Below are 18515 nucleotides of genomic sequence, written 5' to 3' on the forward strand. Positions count from 1 at the left end.
CCAAAGAGGGGTGGCTGCATGTAAGGAGATCCATACTACATGTATGGGGACCCATAAGGTAACGGTTGGATCACGTTAGGGCTAGAGCGCACGGAAACCTCGTGCGCCTGACTCTCTCTGTTTGTCTCCAAATGCTTCATAGATGCAATTCGGAAACTGTCCGGGTAAGCTGACGTTGAGGCCGACTCAGACTTGTGGTGACTTCTCTTATCTTGGATTAGAGTCCGAGCATCAGAGTAGGTCTTTTTCTATCCATCCGGCTGTACATGCCGGATGGGCTTCTTTCGTCCCCCCGTAGGGAACCGAAGCTTTGAAATATTTATGATCTTTTCCGCCGCCTGTGACTTTGGGTGAGGCGTAGGCACACGATCTTTCAACGCCTTAGGCGTTTTCTTTCCATGACGAAGCCTTTCATCCGCCTGACCCTTAGGGGAGTTGGCTAACTTGTCAAGGAGGCTCTTGATCTCCCCTTTGAAACTCATCATGAGGTTCATGAATTAGTCTCTTGAGACAGGGGTATCTCCTTCTGCCGTATGGGTGAACTCAGGCGGCCTTCTGGTCGGGCTCTTAGGAGCAGCGTCAGTCTCTCCTCGTTTGGGGGTGGAGTTCATATGAACCAAAAAAAAAGGTTGACCACTCTTTGGACAATATTACCCTTCCCTTCTTCCTTTTTTTTTGGTTCATATGCGCCACTTAGGGCGGGGATGAGAATCGATCCTAAGATCACCTGGAATCGGGAGGAAATCTCTTACCAACTGAGCTATCCCTCACTCTTAGAGTGGTCGACTTATGGTTGCTATATACGAGCATTCTATTTAAATAATGTATGAGCCTGCTATACATTTTGGGGTATTTCATATCATAATCGCTTTTTGTGCAATTTTTAAATCTCTAAATATGATTAATTCCATATTGAAAAAAAAATTGCAATATATAAATTACATATTGATTTATTCAAATCAAACCATAAATTTAAATCAGATAAAATAAGTTCATATCAGATCATCTCGAATAAGTCGTATCAAACAAAAAAATGGTGGGCCCTTAAAGGTTAAAACCATAGCCTTGGTACAAGTAAATCGATGAGTCTGGACTCTGGAGCAGCAATCGATTGCAATCGGAGGCGTCGGTGTTTAGACGGTTAGGGTGGTGGTCGGAACTAGTACCAGCCGTTTCTGTAATCTTTACACTCAGTCAACTGTATTGAAATCCAGGTAAATCACCCTCATACTTTATCATACAAATTTCTACCTATACATAAATTTCATCACAGAATTTCCCAACAACTTTGGTATCATCCCACAAAAATTTCCAATCAACAAAATATCAGAGCACTTCCCAATTTCTTCATAACTGAAGCTTTCTATTACATATTTACAATTCTTCTCTAGAAAGTCCCAATTCTGTAAAATAGTGGTCAAGCTCATTTTACCTCAACTTTAACGATATTCATTTATCATTTAACACAATCCTAAAGGAATTGTTGTTTTGGTAAATCTCGATTTTCATTTTATGGGTTTCAATTGAAAGGTGTTTTTTATGTTTCAATGCATCTATTTGATTGTTATAATTTAGTGGGCGTGCTTAATTTATGATTTTCCTAGAATTTTTTTGTGAATTTTTCGATGGTAATTAGTGGGTTGTTTTTAATTTTTATTTTTTTGCTTGATTAATCATCACAGATTGAGAAGGAAGAAAATGGGTAATGCTCCATTAACGCTTACCCAATATGATATTGAAGAAGTTCAAGAACACTGCAATAAATTGTGTATGGGGTTTATTTTGATTTTCTCTTATATTTTGTAGAATGCTAAATTTTGTCATGATTCAATGAAATATGATATATGCTATTGTTTTAATATAGTCAATCAGCAAGAGATAGTTTCTTTGTATCAAAGATTTTGTCAACTTGATCGGACTGCCAAAGGTTTTATTTCATCTGATGAATTTATATCTGTGCCGGAGTTTGCAATGAACCCTTTAGCTCAGGTATTGAGTGTGTAGATTTTGAGATCATACTCGTGTTGCCTGTTATGAATTAACTGTTCATTAGGATTTTTTCGCGGAATTGATGTTATGAATTCGTGGTGTGTCTTTATGCAGAGGTTGCTAAAGATGGTTGATGGTTTAAATTTTAAGGATTTTGCTGCATTCTTATCTGCATTTAGTGCCAAAGCAAGCATTGAGTAGAAAGCTGCCCGTAAGTTTTCGATTTTGATCTGATAGATTTATGTTTATTGGGGATTGCTAATGGTTATCTCAATTAGTTGTTGTCTTCATCTTCTAGGTAAGAGTGCTACCTCACAATTTTGATTGTTCTGCTGCTTGAGTAATATCTCAGTCTTTGTAAATGGAATAAGGTCCGGTCAACATTATAGCTAGCAGAACAACCTATCTTGTTTTTTTGAGTTAATTTTAAAAACCTGATGGGATGTATGACTGTATCCTTCTTGTTTTTGTTTACTTTAGGATTGCATATGGATTGAAATATTGTTTTCTGAGAACAAGGATTTTATTTTGTGGGGCCAACATATCATAGGGGTTTTCTAAGTTGACTAGTGATTTTCATCGTTAAGATATTATACATAATTAGAATGACACCAAGTGAATACCATGGCTTCCACCCATGGCTGAGGTGACAATCTGGCACCCTTTGTATAAATTTTTAGACAATAAATCATTAAGAGCTAGGAGCCAATGACTCAATTAACATTATTGCTTCCTGGAACCAGCTTCTATTTACTTTGCCTCTGTGAGGCCAAGAATTTGTGGCACGTTAGTATACCTCAAATTTTGAAATAAGTTGTTGTAGACCCCAAATGATGTAATTAAAATGTACTGAGGAAGTAAAAGAAAAGTAGTAAAAAGAAAGATAAATCCTTTTTGTTTATAGATGTGTAGTTAAGTATTTGAGAATCTGGTTAGATTTATTGTCAGCTTTATAGTATCTGAGGTCATCAGTCATTGAGTTAATTAGTGACTATCACCTTATCTTAATGTGTGATTATTTTGTAGATTCTCTCTTCCTCTTCTCCTTTAAATCCTTTAAAGGAATGATTATTAACTCTTCTGTGGTACTTGTATTTATGCCCCTTTCAACATAACAATTTGTTAAATGACACCTGTGTAAGCTCCAAATTTCAGTGAGTAGCTATTGTAAACAAATTCTCTTGTCTCGTTTGCAGTTATTTTCAGGGTTTATGACTCGGATGGCAATGGGAAGGTGACTTTCAATGACATTATAAAAGTGCTCAGTGATATGACTGGTTCATTCATGACTTCTGAGCAAAGAGAGGAATGGGCAGTTTTATAACTACATTCATTCTTTGCTTTTTATACAGAGTTCATGTGGTTTGATACAAATGCCATGACCTGTATAAAATTTCCAATGGTGAAAACTACTAAAGATAGTTGGCTTAATTTAACAAAACTTTTTTTTTCTGTTTTATTCTTTACCAGTTACTTTTCCATTGCACGATAAATACCTATATTATACATAGCATATATAATTTTATTCTTTACCAGTTACTTACTTGTTTTTTTACCGGGCCACAAGGTTTCATAATTAGAGATATTTGATTCCCGATCCCTATAATATTTTTCTTCCAGCTTTACCATTAATTATTATTATTCTTTCATATATAAATAAAATAAAGTAATATTTTAAATATTCCTTATAAACATATATTATGGGAAACTTTCTATCCATTTTTTTTTTGACAAATCTTCTTATAAGATATATAATCTACTATTATATTTTTTCCCCTATATTACCATTGTCCCTCTTTATATACTTAGTATATATTTAATTAAAATATTGTTTCAAATCTTTATTGTCTTTTATAAGAAAAACTAATTTACATGCAACAATGTAGGATCATCATCCATCAACCTAGGATCTCCACAATTTTCCTTCACTCTCCAAAACCCTTTATAAATACCATTCAAATCCACTTTATCAAAAACACCTTATTAAGAGCACAACTACCTTTCTTTTACTCCATATAAAAAAAAAGAAACAAATGGCAACAGATAATGTAGTACAATTGTTGGATTTTTGAGCAAGTCCATTTGGGATGAGAGTAAGGATAGCATTAGCTGAAAAAGGAGTAAAATATGAATACAGTGAACAAGATTTGAAGAATAAGAGTGAATTACTACTTAAGATGAACCCGGTTCATAAAAAGATACCGATTCTTGTTCATAATAATAAACCGGTTTGTGAGTCTCTTATAATTGTTGAATACATTGATGAAGTTTGGTCTGATAAAGCTACTTTGTTGCCTTCTGATCCTTATCGTAGGGCTCAAGCTCGTTTTTGGGCTGATTTTGTTTAGAAGAAGGTAACTCTTAAGAATTTTAACTTTTTTTTATTTTTATTTTTATTAGCCCGTCTCTTGTCATGCGGTCTGATCGGAGATTATTAATGTGTTTAAATTAAATAATTAAAGGATTTCGAATAAAAGTAGTTATGGTAATTTATAAGTGAGTATTTATTAATTCGAATAGAAAAAACAAGTAGGACATTACTAAGTCTACCTAATTATAAAATGGTGAGTTTGATTTTCAATACCAGTACTCTAGCTAGTTGAACTAGGTTCAATTTGTAATAATTTATATGTTAAGTTAGATGAAGATGTATGTCCAACATTTGATCAAATGACTAACATTTGTACAGATATACAATACTGGGAGGAGAGTTTGGACCGCTAAAGGCGAAGATCAAGAGGCAGCGAAGAAGGAATTCATTGAGCATTTGAAGGTATTGGAGCAAGAGTTAGGGAACAAATCTTACTTTGGAGGAAATGAATTTGGGTTTGTTGATGTTGTTTTCATCCCATTCTATAGTTGGTTTCACGCCTATGAAACATTGGCCAACTTCAAGATTGAAGAATCTTGCCCAAAGATCATTGAATGGGCTAAGAGGTGCATGCAAAGGAAAAGTGTGGCTAAAGCTCTTCCTGACCAAAACAAGGTTTATGAGTTTATTTTGGAGTTAAAGAAGAGGTTGGGCATTTAGAGAAGCTGCTTTTTTATGCTGCATTGTATGGTTTGGTGAGAGTAATAATGTAAGGCGTATATTATCGTAGGATTAATAATGTTATCTTATTGTATGGTTTGTTGAGAAGTTGGTTTTTTATGCTATATTATTGTATGGCTTAGAAGTTGAGACTGATTTATTTGAGAACATAAAGTATGAATAATAATCTTACTCGAGTGTTCTAACTCTAGTGTCTCTTGTTACTCCGATGAACCCTTTCTTTCAAAAAATTTGACGCAATTTTATATTCTCTCGTCCCATAATTAGGTGTCCGTTTTTAATATTTCACAAAAATTAAGAAAAGTGTAAAATCACGTGCGTAAGTAGTAATAAGAATAGTTACAAAGAATAAAATTGTATTATACGGAATATTTTACTCCGTATTTTTTAGTGAATACAATAATATAAAAACATACACTAAAGTAATAAAGACTAGCTCAACATATAAATTAAAATAAGTGATAAATATAATGACTAGTATACTACTATAGTATTTAACACTAACATATATGTTGATTAGATTGTCTAACAAGTAGGGCTAAGCAAAATTATCCAAAAATCCGAATCAAAAATTAAGGTACTCGTCTCAATAACCACAACAATTCGGGTACTCGATCCGATAATTTATTATCGGGTACGGTTATTGGGTATCATTTTAAAATTAACGGTTATCCAATCCGATAAGCAATTTTTTCCTACTTAAATATATTTATCCAAAATCTAAACTCTTACTTTATATCGTAATCACTTCATAATTTAAATGATTAGTAATTATTAGGGGTGAGCATGAGACAGGTTCCCGCACTGTTACACTATCGGTTCGGATACCCGATAACCAATAACACTAAAAATGATATCCATTACCCGAACTTCGGGTACCCGAATTTTAGGAACGGTTATCGGGTATACAATATGATATCCAATAATGAAAATTTAGACTTTATAATATAGTTATTATTATATCATTCAACAATAATACCACATGATCATGACCAAATTACTAATAATTACTAGGGGTGAGCAAATTGGGTAACCGGTCAAAATTTTAGGACCCGGACCCGGAATTGGTTGGGACGGGGTCCTAAATCTGGAACTGAAATTGGAATTTGTTAAACCAGGTCCTAAAATTTAGGACTTAGAATTGGAATCACCGGATACCGATTTCGGTTTCGGGTACCCACTTATGTATATAATGGACGAATGGTATACATAAAACCTAACGATCAATCATCAACATCAAACAAAAAAAATCACAAAATATAAACCCAAAAAGAGGTCGCAAATTTGTAAAAACAACAATTGAATTTAAATTGAAACAATCAGTCAAAATAAAATCTAATAACAAGTTAGTGTATTGTGATGAGCTTGTTGTTTTGGTTTATGTACTGTGTTTGCTTAAGTCTAATTTTTTGTGTTATTGCCTGACAACGTCTACTTAATGCGTTTGAGGACTGTATATTTGTTTCATTAGCTATATTTCTTGATGAAATGGAGTTTTAGCCTCACAGTGCATGTTTGGGATTGTAGTTTAACTATCCCTATGTGGGTTTAGAGTGTGTTCTATTCACTTAATTTATATAAGTGGAAATAATGTGAACATGAACAGGGCTTCGCTGTTAGAGTATAAGTTCAAATTACATCATTAGTTTGACAATTAAATCTGGAAGGATGGAGCTGTATTCCAGGGGTGTGTCGTGTCATATACTTTCTTGTCTGGTTTAACATGCTCGTATGCCTTAATTTCATAGGAAAAGTTGTTGATTTTGTACATATTATGCTACTGCATTGTATCTATTCAATTAAAAAATCTTCTAAATATTGTTATTGATTGCTGCAGTTGCTAGCAGTTGCCAGGAAAAATGGTGCAGTAAGTTGCTTGCTTCCCATGTCAACACCAATGTAAATGGTATAATGCGTATCCTGTTTTAAGCTCATAGTTTTTGCTGCGTTGTGTACACGGTATTGTACTATTCAGATTGAAGTTTTGAGTCCGGTTACTAGAGAGTTGTGTTTTTCAATCTGCGATGATGGTGATGACACTTCTCCATTAGATGACCCGATTGCTTGATTACATTAATTTAAAAAGCGGATGGTAGAGTCATCCTCAAGGTAGGTCATTTTAACTCTCTTTGTATGACATCAGAAAATAAAAGTTTCTTTTTGGTTTTTAAATTTTGACCAGAGTTAGTAAAGGATACAGTGGGGTCACTGTGGTGGTATTAAATTAATCTCTATATGTTTTATGTGTAACTAGGTCATGCACCTTGCTTTCTTGTACAACTAAAGAGAAAGCAAGCTTGAGGAGAATTGAAGATTTTGATTCACACACTGGTTCTGTTTCTTTTGCTACTCCAGAAACGTGGAGTGTGTGCAGTTCTAGTGAGATTTGCTGCTCCAAAGTACATGCTGATGAAGGCTACTCTGTGTTTGGAGGGTAAGCCTTGTATATTCAGAACTATATTTCTTAAGAAATTTAAAAATTAAGATCTTTTAATGTTTCATTTCATTTAAATAATGCTGAAATAGATTGCAATCCGCACTATTTCTTCAAAAAAGGTTTTCGCTTTGTTGACTTAGGGTCTTAAATGTCTCGACTTCTATTACTCTGGGTAAAGATGCATGAGAAATGCTCCATATCCTTTCCTAAGATCAGTTTGGGTGCATATTTGAGCAGATGGAGAGTAGCTTTAGTAATTCCCATCTAGGGATGCAAGAACTTTTTCATAGACTCAGCACACGATATGGGTGAAACTGTCTTTGCTTGTCTGAGTGTCACTTTCTATCAGCCACTAGTGGTTTACTCTTGGCCATGGTTACTGCATTACTTCATGGATATTTTTATACACCATTATTTATTTAAAGTGTTTGTACCCTGTGGAGACTACCTATTCTCATTAGGGACCTTTCAGAACGTGACCCATCAAATCTCTGGGCATATTCAGGAATCTGCAAATCAAATCCACTTATTTTAGCCTTTTTTTATAAGTTGATCTAAGTGTTAAATTTTCCTTTTTAAGATGGTTATTCAACTCAATAAGATATTTGCCTCTAGTTACCTTACGTGATAGAAATTTTAATTTTTCTTTTAAACATGTTTTGATGTATTCGAAAAATAATACGGAGTAATAGATAATAAACTAGCCCAGTTTTTTGAATTTCCAACTGAGTAATTGTTAAAAACCCATCTGCCTTAGCCCGCAAGGAAGTTAAATAAGTCATATTCACTAAAATGCTTCATTAGAAAGATGTAAGCATTCCCTTCATCCATTTCCACAGAAAGTACAAATAGCCATTAAAACATTCTATTCTTTCTCTTCATCTTCTTTTTCTTTGTCATATTTGAGAGCTGTTATATTTAATTAGTGACTAAAGATACAATTATATTTTGAAGATTATAGGGAAGCATAATAGCAAGTTTACCTTTTATTTGCATTATTTGTTTACCGAGTTTTAGCTTATGCTCACCTTTGTCTGGATAGGTTCGCCTCTACGATACATCATCTCAGAGAAGGCCGGTGTTATCAATTGATTTTAGGGAGACACCTATTAAATCTGTTGCAGAAGATTTGGATGGACATACTATATATGTAGGAAATGGTTCTGGTGATCTGAGTTCTTTTGACATTCGTACAGGTAGTGACTTTGACTATCTTGAAATATAATTATCTTGTCTTTTTGACCTAACATCTTTGTATGCCAGTCTTTGGTTGATTGATTGTATATCTAGATAAGTAGGTCATATTGTTGTTGTACATAGCATTGCAATTTCTTTTATTTAATCGATCACGTCACTAGTGTTTTATTTTTTAAGAAACTTCTCTTAATGTTGGTTTTTCTCTTTTTTTAAGGACATAGTTGAGCTTTTATTCCTATTTGAATGTGCTTATGTTACTTTGTGATTCTTATACGTAGTTGGTCCAAGCTAAGTTGGCAAAATCTAGTGCAAAATTGCTAATCCTGAATACAACAATCAATCAATCTAAGCCTTAATCCCATAAGTAGGGTCGGCTACATGGACCAAATTTAATTATTCCATGTAGTCATCGACATAAATCTTCTTCCTGCATCCCTTACGATCCAATGCTTCATCCTCATTCAAATCCATATACTTCATATCCTTCCTAATTTCTTCCAACCAAGTCATTTTCGGTCTCACTCTCCCTCGTTTAAGCCCTTCATGTTCCAACTCTTCCACTCTTCAAACCGGTGCACCCTCGGGTCACCGTCTTACATGCCTAAACCAACGCAAACGATTTTCCCTTAGTGTGTCTGCAATGCCTGCCACCCTTACCCTTACTTTCTTGCAAATAACTTTATTTTAGATTTTATCTCTTAGAGTGTTCCCGCACATCCACCTTAACATGCGCATTTCGATAACCTCCATCTTTTTAATGTGCTCATTCTTAGAAGCCCAACACTAAGCAACACTGGCTTTATGGCAGTCCTGTAGAATTTCCACTTCAACTGTAAGGGGATGCTTCGGTCACATAACATTCCAGTGGCTGCTCTCAATTTAAGCCACCACAACTTAATCCCGTGGGCCACCTCTTGATCAATGTCACCATTTTTCCTGCCTAGATACTTAAAACATTCACTCATGAAAGCGTCATACCAAATATTCAGTCTTACTCCGACTTAGCTTAAATCCTCTAGATTCTAACCTTTGCCTCCATTGCACCAACTTCGCGTTAACCCCACCTTTAGTTTCATCCACCAAAACGATATCATCTGCAAACAACATACACCATGGAACCTCATCTTGAATTGGTCTAGTTACACCATAAACACCTTTACACCTCTATTGATATACCATCAGGGCAACCGCCTTCTTAGGCTTCATCTTCCTCATTGCATTCTCCACCTCTACTCTCCTATTCCTCCGCACATACTCCATGTTGATTTCTTCATCACTCACGGAGGTATCTCCTGCCAAAACTCCATTACTTCCATTAAACAATTCATCGAAGTACCCCTTCCACCTTTGATGTCCTCCTCTTGTACTAGGACAATTTAGTTCTTATCTTTGACGCATTTTACCATGCCAATATCCTTCCTTGCCCTATGTCTTCTCTTTGCCATCTTATAAATGATCTTTTCTCCCTCCTTGGAGTCGAGCTTTTCATAAACCTCATGGTAAGCCTTTACTTTGCCTTGGTGAACAACTGCCTTTGCCTTACTCTTAGCCTCCTTATACGTTGCAAAGGTTTTGTCACTCTTACATTTTCCCAAGGCTTGATAGCATTCCCTTATTTTCTTAATTACTGATTTCACATCGAAGTTCTTCCCCTTATTCCCCTAAGACCTCTTTGGCCACTCTCAGGAAACAGTTCTTCATTCGTAACCAAGTCATGTCTGGATCCTCCTTATAGTCCACCATCTTATCCTTGGCTCCTCTTGTCTTCCTTTTTTCTTCTCCTTTTCTTTCAAATGAATAGTCATAACCAGAAGCTGGTGTTGGGTGACCATACTCTCTCCTGGATGACCTTGTAGTTTAAGCAACTTTGTCTATCCGTGCTCCTTGTGAGCAAGAAGTCTATTTGTGTTGCATTTGCTCCGCTTCGGAAAGTTATCAAGTGTGAATCCCGTTTCTTAAACCAAGTATTAGCTAGAATTAAATCATATGATTGGGCAAAATCCATAATACCTTCACCACCTACGTCCCTCTACCCATACCCAAAGCCTCCATGAACACCCTTGTAGCCATCTTGACTCACCCCAACATGCCCATTTAAATCACCTCCAATACATATCTTCTATGTGTGGTGGACATCCTGTACCACCTCGTCTAAATCGTCCGAAAATTGTCGCTTCTCTTCTGCATTTAACCAACTTGGGGAGCATAAGCACTAAGGAGTCAGTTGGTTGGATCATTTGGAATGGATTGAAATGGAGTTAGAATCTATTCCAGCAACTTTTTTGTTTGGTTGAGTTTTTTAGTAATGGAATCTCATTCCCAAGGGGTTCTAATTCCCCCCCCCTACCTATGGATTTCCATACCAACCTCTCCCTTTAAGATTCACAATCCATTCTATTAATGAAGTATAGAATCCATTCCAACAATAAAACCAAACAACTTTATACTAGTATGGGTTTTAGAATCCATACCTCTCTAGTATGAGATTCCATACCAATTCATTCCAATTTGATGAACCAAACACCCCCTAATTACAATCACAATCTCCTTGCCACATAGCAACTTCACCCTATCAATCTATCATTCTTCTGAAAGACCTCGATTACCTCTTTCAACAACCTCTCATCAAGAATAACACCAACTTCGTTCCTAGCTCCACCATTCCTATTCTTGTGGCTCGTTTCTTGTCCAACGTACCACACATTATACCCCATAATCAAGCCTCGAGCTCTTTCTCCCGTCCACCTTGTCTCTTGGAGGCACATGATGTTTACCACATAATTTTTTATTTTTTTTTTGGCATATGAAGTTTTTGTGAATATCCAAAAGGATATTATGATAGAAATATTCTATAGCACAAAAACCAAAGCACCCAAGCAATCTCATATAGCATTAGTTTAACATTTATTTTACTGTCTAGAAAGAGTGGAATACGAGACTCACTTGATAGAGAGCAATACTTATTATAAACACCAAGACATATCAACACTGAAAAATCATCCTACACAATAAGAAGCTGCCTGTACATCAATGTATGGTACACCACCCTAATACATTCCCAATAGATATCTGGCCGATCCTTTCTTTGAGTGGTAATTCTTTGCTCATACCTGTGTATCTGAAATGCTATAAACATGTTCAACAAAAACAAAAATTCCATAGAGTTGGAAAATTGGAATCATCTTCTTGCAGAACTTAAGTGCAATATCAATCTTTTTTTAAAACATGAAAAGATCTCTGTTAAACTTCAATAGTTGCAAAATTGTCGTTCTCAGGGTGAAACTGAAATGAAAAGCTAAAAACAGATGAGTGATAATTTCTGGCTTTATACCACTGAATTTACACAAGTAACACCCAGTTTCATTTTGTGTGAAGTGAATGTGGTTTTTGAGCCATTACTTTGAAGTTTGGCACTTAAGATGGAGAATTTGGATGTGGGGTAAAAATCTTGAATTGGCTTGGCTTCAATTTAAACCATTAAGTACAGAGTATTTATATTCAGTTCAAATGCAACTTGATGTAATTCTTTAGTATAAGCACATTGCTGGAAATGGCTGGGTGGGTTCCTTCTTCATACATTTTTTTAATGTAACTGATGTGCGTGATTTGAAAGCACGGATCTGCCCTTTCTCCATTTTTCTTGGTTTTTATATTCTGCTTCCTTTCTCCTTTTTGCGTGCTCATTTTTAAGCTGACTCATGCTTCTCAATCTGTGAAGGGTTTTCATTAAATTAGCTTAATAGTGTTGTTTTGTCTATTTTATTAAAAGGGAGTGCTAGAAGATCCAATAGATAGTGTTAAGTGCTCATTTGGTTTGAGAAAAATGTGACAAAATAGTGGAAAAGCTCTAGAGTGCAAAAGTTAGTGTTCACTGGAGGCAGATTTTAAAAGTTCTGGTTTTTCAATTGGGTGTAGATTGAAAAAAAAAGAAACCTTTATTAAGTTACACTGCAATCTGTTATTGAGTGAGAGGGGGGGAGGGGGGTCAGGTTGGAACAATTCCCCAATATAGGTTTTGTTTCCATATATATATGAAGAACAAACACAACACTCCTCTGTACTCTCTCCATCTACGAACACAATACTTGATAGTTAACAGGACAAGAAGCCTTACTCAGTTTGATCACGGCATGTATACATTTACCAATCCCTTGGATGAAATCAAGTTTATTTTCAAAAGCAGTGTTCTCCCTCAAATTTTATACACTGTTCACTGTTGCAGTAATCTAAGCACTTTTAATGCTCCAAAGCTTCTTGTCCTTCAAACCTTTCCTTAAATAGACTCTAGTAAGTATCAATGTCGTTTACTTACTCTTCTAAGCTTTAGCCAGCCACAAACTTCTAGGATATGTAATTTATCAACTCACATTAAAATACTGAGAATCTGGATCGTAGGGATACATGATGGGAAAAGAATTAAAACACTGATCTTTATGTATTGAAGTTTCTCCATAACGTTCTGTCTTCTTGCTTTGTTTGGGGTCCCTTTTACATAATTCTTATTCTAGGGCAAAAAGTGAAGTGTTAATAGTAGTCAATTAAGCTATATGATTTTGCTTTAATTTTTTTCTTTTTGTTTTGAATCAATGACTTCAAATTTTTGATGCTGATGTTAATGTCTTACTACAATGAAGTTTGGTCAGTGTAACAGGCTTTCATTGGAGACTAATCTTTTCTTTATTTATTTATTTATCTATTATGTTGAATTGTGACAGGGAAGTTACTGGGATGCTTCTTGGGAAAGTGTTCTGGTAGTATTCGTTCCATAACCAGACACCCTGAGCACTCTAGCATCATGTGGTAATTACTTAATGATTTATTTTTGTTCATTTATTGATCAAATTATGTCTTATCTTATATACATACATATATGTATGTATATATATATATATATATATATATATATATATATATATGTATGTATGTATGTATGTATGTATACATATATATATATATATATATATATATATATACGTATACATATATATATGTATATATATATATATGTATATATATATATATATATCTCTATATATGTATGTATTTATTTATTTATTTATTTTATCATTAATAATTTTCTTTTAGATGTGAAGGGGGTAGGGTTAACTGTTTTAATTTTCATGTATATATAACAAAAATTTAGCTAGAAGCGAAGGATGAGGTGCCTCCTCATTTTGAATCTAAGATGACCTTTGAATGCTGTTTGCAGAACTTCTCTTATATAATACTTTCCTTTCTGAATCAGGGTTGGACAGTTATGTGCGCTTTTAGGATATTAATTCTAGGCAGCTTCTTTCTGCGGTAAGTTCTTTGTTGCCATTCAAATGATTGTCTTTAGGAGCTTCTGTGACTTATTTCATGCATTACAGATTTTCAACTCTGTATGACGTTTCTAACTATTGCTCCCAGAGGCATCATTCAATTTCTCCATATTCCAATCTGATTTCCCTAAATCCATGCATACATGTTGATGCCTCCCTACGAAAATGCAAGATCTGTAATGTAGTGTGTTTTGGAGGGAATTTTGGGGAATTAAGCTCAAAGTATAACTGTTGATGTCATTACTCATAAGATTTGAATTTACTTGCACAACAGCTGTTTTTTAGCTACTCAAGCAGTCTTGCGTTAAAGATGCTTTATTACTGAAGTTAATTATGGTTTCTCCATCTTGCGTAGCCTATTATTTCAAGAATACTATGAAAATGTTGGTCATTCATGTGATTTCTGGGGAAATAGTTGTGTAAATACAAATTGGTCGGGGGCCCTCTGAAGCTTTAACTTGATTTGGTTCGTCTGAAAGGAATGTGTTATATGCTGAAATGGCTTCTTTTTTTTAGATCAACTGCAACTTGAGCAGTTGTGAAACCAATTTGTGCATACTTTGTCCCTGTGTGGAGTGTACTATTTTGTATATAGGCAGAGATTTAAAATTGATATTCTTGTTGTGGTCAATCAAAATGCAACATCAGAATAGCCTTGTCTTCCCCTTGTACTGTAGTAGTGTAAATAGTTCATAAGTGGATTCATAAGCTGGTTGGTTAGATTGACTTGTGCCTGAACAAGTATGATTATCTTATCATGGTGATCAAATGTTACCTATTGAAAACTATAGTTCAGATTTAGCACCAATTTTTAATTAATTGCACCTTAAATGTTCAAATGGGCTTCTGAATATTTGTGGTGGTAATGTAAAAAAGACTAGTATGTTTGTTTATCAAGTTGATACTTTTATAGTGCTTGTTCTTTTGCATATTTTGCATTTCTTGCTGCCTTTTATGAAAATAATTATGTAGCAAAATTACACAAGTATTCTTACCAGAATGTTTAGCTTTCAAGAAAGTGTTAATATAGCAGTTGCAATTATGATTGCATCTAGCTACGCATTTGTTTTTCTACGCTATACTACACATCATGTCCTAGTAAATTGTGAAATAGAGAAAGAACTTCTCTAGCACCTTTACCAGGTTAATTGTATTGCATTGCGATGATTCTTTTTTCAAGTTTAAACCATTGCCAACTTCTATATTTGCCACATATCTGAAACATTGTTTTTCATCCGTAATGCTGGTGCAGGTGTTTTTAAAGCAACATTTGACCAATGTGGTATTTGATTCAAATTTTTCCAATGAAGGTTAGTTCATTTCTTCAATGCCACCTTTTGATGCCTCTTAATATGGATCTTTCGAAGTATTTTTTATGGAAATTTTCATGAACTTGAGGAGAATCACGTAACATGAAAGTGAGATGATTATTTTACATGTATTTTAGTGCTATTGTTATTCTTTTTGCTACCTTGAATTTTTCTATGGGAGGCAAATATACCTTGATTTCAACATATAAATAAAGAAAATGTTACAAGGTTACGTTCTCTATTTTTCCATATATAATTATTACGTCTTTCTTACCTGTTGTACTTCTATTCTTTGACCTTTAATTCTGCACGTGATATCAATTAATTTTTTAATGGTCATACACTCATTACATGAGATTTTCATTGCAACACAGTATCCACTTAAACCAGTTATATATGAGCCATTGCATTTTTTTCATCCTTCGCTATGAATTCTTGAACCTTCTTGGCGTCTTATAGTTGTCAGAGCCAGTGTTCTCATAAGAGTCATGAACCGTCTCAGTCTTAGTCCTAGTCCCAGTCCAAATTCTGGACCTGTTAGAGGAGAGATCTATTCTAGGTTTATTGCAGAATTGTACATGTATACAAATCTAGATACTGAGATAGTGATATTGATTCACATAAGGATACATAAATTATTCCATTTCTTTCGTTGCTATAGCCTCACTAGAAAATCTCCTTTGAATCCTATTTTCAATATATTGGTGAACCGATTAGTAATGAAGTGAAACGATTATTTTATATGTGCAATTATGGTCTGTTTGATAGATAATAAAAAGTAAAAAGGCTTCTAAAGAAAACCTCTTAGCAAAGTCCGTGGTAGATTGGTAGTATAATTTCACTTTTGTGTATCTCATAAATGTCTATCTCTACTACGTGCTTTAGGAAATTCATGAAAAACACAATTACATCAGAAACTCAGAGCAAAGTTGAAGTATTGAGATTCACATATTTCTCACAAACTTACACACATATTTATCTGTTACTATAGTTTTGTTTTTGGTTTTTGGTTTTTGTTTGTTTGTTTTTTTTTTGTTTTTTTTTTGTTTTTTTTTTTATTTTTTTTTATAATTATAATTATAATTATATTTTTTTTAATTAAAAGCCTTGTGAAAGAACTTAATCATGAAATCCCTCTCCCTTTTGCTTATCTGATGAAACAGTTTGCTTTTCTCCTGATAATTAGATATCCTTTTTGAGTAAGTAATAGTTTGTATTTGTTGAAATAAACAAGTATTCAAGGAATGATCAATATTTGGACAGAAACGACAATTGCTACAGATCCACATAAAGATGAGATTCATGTTAGCAATGAGGAGCAATTTCAAAATGAAGAAGACGCACTGCTAGTAAAGAGGAAAAAGGCTTCTAAAGGAAAAATTGAGGCCAAGAAGAAAAAATCCAAGAAAGTGAAGAAAGTTAAGGACGAGGTTCATGTTGAAGAGTAATATCATGGTCCCTGGAAAGATATATTCTAAGATTTTCATACTTTTCAGGTGCATCCATTTTTGCTAGATTACAAATTTTAAGACGTATAAGTCTTTGTAGTAGTTATTTTCTTAAAGTTTATTTATATAATTATATACTTTTTTTGTTAAAGAAAGAACAACTAATGTAATTTGTGTTTTCAATACACTTTTTTGGTTAAAGAACAACTAATGTAATGAGAGATGATAATACACTATCACGAGTCAAATTCAGGTGCAATTGTGTAATTTGTGTTTTATAACATTACAAGTGTAAAATGGAATTTTCTAATTAATTAGGATGTCTAAGAGAAAACCACCTAGAAGTATAAGCCAAACTAGACGAATAAATTGAATTAAGAAGCTAAAAGTGAAAATAATAGACATTAAATAAACATTTATTGCACCGATTTACTTGTGAATTGTTAATACTTAAAAAAAACAGAAGTATATTCAATGTTTATGGATTGCATATAGCATTATCCTTTTTTTTTAAAAAAAAAAAATTTCTTGGGCAAAAAACTGCTCTGTTTATAATAATTGACACACTCTATACGATACGTAGTTTAAGAAAATAGTATGGAGTATGTATGAATTAGATTATCCAATGTTTGCTACTGTGTACTACCATTTGCGAAAGTCTTTCAAATTTTGCTTAGGTGGACATTTGCTAACCAAAGGTTAATAAATAAATACCCCTAGCCCCATGACTTGGAATGACAACACTATCTTTTTTTTTTAGACAACGGAGTAATAACTAAAATACACTACTACACATCTCTAGCGAGACTTTCTAGATTGTGACTTTTGAGTAGTCTTACACGAGTTACAAATACTACAATAATTAAAATAAAATTACAAACACATAAACTAAAATTAAGCTTCTTATTTGGATGGCCGGAGAGATTCATTGATGTACCACCTTTCCTCTTCGTACCTGCATGAAAATTAGATTTTATGATAGGATAGGCATGGGTAGGGTGCACACTCTTGCTTTGTTTTTTAATCCTTTTTCTGATTCTCCTTTTCTAAAGGCTGGAAAATTTGTCTATGGCTTCTAAAGAGCTTTTCCTCCTCGACTTACTCTTAAACTCTAATAGAGGTTGAACGGGTTCTTTCTTAGGAATTGGCAGACTGGTATTCTTCTCTTTAAGACCCTGCACTTGATACTTATCCTTGATATAGATAGATTCTTGCGGCAGGTGGACATGGTTAGTTCCAACATCAACAAAAGTATTTTCAATTTCATTCACGAACGATGACTGTTTTCGATTGGTGTCATCATCCTCAATAACACTGCTTCCCTCGAGCTATGTTCGTGGGGGGTCTCCATCATGATATATCTTTTGGGGTGAAGGTACGCACCTTCGACGAAGACGTAGAATGTGGTTGATAGAGCCACAACTCTTTCCCCTACCTCAACTTATGTAAATCTGGACGGGCGATTCTCAAACAAGAAGATGGCTTTTTCCGGTTGACAAAAGCCACCTTACCCTCATAAGAGGTAAAACTCGAACAATTCGAGCCTTTCAAAGTATCCACCTTCATGGGGACTCCACTATCCTTCATATAAGACTCCTGACAGCCATTAAGCACTTCTTTGGTAGCTTCCAGCTTAGCAACAAAAGTCTCCACTTCATTCTTCTCCACCTTGGACCCTTCTAGTCTAGTGCTAGAATCTATATCTCTTTCATTAATTAAGCTTCCTTGATCTTCACCAGATTGAAGATGCATATTCTCCTC

The 18515-nt window shown here is 34.4% G+C and overlaps 2 pseudogenes; both read left to right on the forward strand.

Moving 5' to 3' along the window:
• Positions 1-1521: 1521 nt before the first annotated feature.
• Positions 1522-3313, forward strand: LOC110712070 (annotated as a pseudogene).
• Positions 3314-4022: 709 nt separating this feature from the next.
• LOC110712026 lies at positions 4023-5163 on the forward strand (annotated as a pseudogene).
• The last annotated feature ends 13352 nt before the right edge of the window (positions 5164-18515 follow it).

The sequence above is a fragment of the Chenopodium quinoa genome, unplaced genomic scaffold (genome assembly GCF_001683475.1).
Source record: "Chenopodium quinoa cultivar QQ74 unplaced genomic scaffold, ASM168347v1, whole genome shotgun sequence".
NCBI classification, from domain to species: domain Eukaryota; kingdom Viridiplantae; phylum Streptophyta; class Magnoliopsida; order Caryophyllales; family Amaranthaceae; genus Chenopodium; species Chenopodium quinoa.